At 44.0% G+C, this 1869-nt stretch overlaps 1 pseudogene; it reads left to right on the top strand.

The window, feature by feature from the left end:
- The first annotated feature begins 303 nt into the window (after positions 1-303).
- Positions 304-1114, top strand: LOC107184286 (annotated as a pseudogene).
- Positions 1115-1869: the final 755 nt, after the last annotated feature.

The following is a 1869-nucleotide window of genomic DNA, read 5'->3' on the forward strand; positions in this document are numbered from 1 at the left end:
TAGGGCAAGGCTAACTGAGGGACACCAGCAATAATGAAAGCATGTGTCATAAAATAACCTGAATCCAAGTGATGATTGGCTTGTGAGGTAAAGTCAAGGTCCTGCTAGAGTAGCCACCCAGAAAGCCAACTCCCAGCTTACCTGGAGCCTGCTCCTTTGAGTGAGTCCCTGAAGTGTGTCTCCAAGAAGAGTCTCCGAAGCCAGACTCCTACCAGATAAATGCTTAGTAATGTGAGCCTGGCCTCTTTAAGATCTCACCCACCAAAGCCTCCTCCCTGGAGGTTGGACACGGGTGGGTAGGGTATGGGTAGGAGGAAGTTCAAAAGTCTGGTTGGTGGGATCTCCTCTTATTCCTGCAGGCTAGGGAGGACTAACCTTGTTAATAAACATAATCTAATTTGTTCCTTGGTAATCCTCCCTTGAATTTCTCAACACCCTTTAATTCCATTTTGCAGAAGAAGAAACTGAAAAGTCAAATCTTGTCCTAACTGGTTTGGCTCAGTGGATAGAGCATTGGCCTTCAGACTGAAGTGTTCCCAGGTTCGATTCCAGTCAAGGGCGCATGCCTGGGTTGGGGGTTCTGGGTTGGGGGCTCAATCCCCCATAGGGTGTGTGCAGAAAGGAGCTGATCAATGATTCTCTCTCATTGATATTTCTATCTCCCTCTCTGAAATCAATAAAAATATACTTAAATAATAATACTAATAAAAGGAAAATCTTTGCTTCCTTTCCAAGTTGGGCCTGGCATAGTGGCTCCCGTAAAGAAGGGTGGAGAGAAGAAGGGCCTTTCTGCCATCGAAGAGGTAGTTACTAGAGAACACACCATCAACATCACAAGCACATCTATGGAGTGGGTTTCAAGAAGCTTGCTGCTCTGGCACTCAAAGAGATCCAGAAACTTGCCCTGAAGGAGATGGGAACTCCAGATGTATGACTTGATGCCAGGGGCAAGCTGTCAAGATCAAAGGAATAAGGAATGTCCCATACCGTAGCCGGGTGCAGTGGTCCAGAAAATGTAATGAGGATGAAGATTCCTCAAACAAGCACTATGCGTTGGCTACCTACGTACACCACTTTAAAATATCTACCAATTGTTAATGTGGGTGAGAACTAACTGCTGACTCTCAAATAAACATATAAAACTGCAAATAAAAGTAAAATCTTTATAAAGAAAGGTAGGGGTACAGTACTTACTGTTTCTTGAAAGAAAACTGGCCCTAGCCGGTTTGGATAGAGCATTGGCCTGTGGACTGAAGGCTCCCGGGTTCAATTCCAGTCAAGGGCACATACCTTGGTTGCAGGCTCCTCCCGGCCCAGGATCTGGCCAGGGCAGGAGGTAACCAGTCAACGTGTTTCTCAATATTTCTTTGTCTCCCTCTCTCTTCCACTATATCTAAAAATCAATGGAAAAATATCCTCGAGTGAGGATTAAAAAAACAAAGAAAGAAATCTGACAAATATAATCTCCTTTGGCTGTAAAGTGAAGCGGCAATGAATGCTTAAAGCAATCCATGAAATATATCTATGCATGTGGGTGTGGAAAACCCCCCAAAACCTCTAGATATATTTTTTTGTAAAAAGCAAATTGTAGGGAGCATTTGAGATCTTGCTTCCCAGCAATTGTTATCAGTTTGGGGTCAAATAAACAATTTTTTTTTAAAAAGGAAAGTGTAGAACACAGCACATAGTAGTCTCATATTGTATTATTAATTAATTAAAATATAATGAGTGTTCATGCTTGTGTGCTGTGTATGATTAGGATGTTTTGGGATGGATACAGAAGACACTTACGGATGTTCAGGCAGGGAAAGAAGGCGCTGAGCTGGGAACGCGCCGGGAGAGGGCGAGGGCGAGGGCACAGGGGCGCCC

The sequence above is a fragment of the Myotis davidii genome, unplaced genomic scaffold (assembly GCF_000327345.1).
Source record: "Myotis davidii unplaced genomic scaffold, ASM32734v1 scaffold225, whole genome shotgun sequence".
Lineage (NCBI taxonomy): Eukaryota > Metazoa > Chordata > Mammalia > Chiroptera > Vespertilionidae > Myotis > Myotis davidii.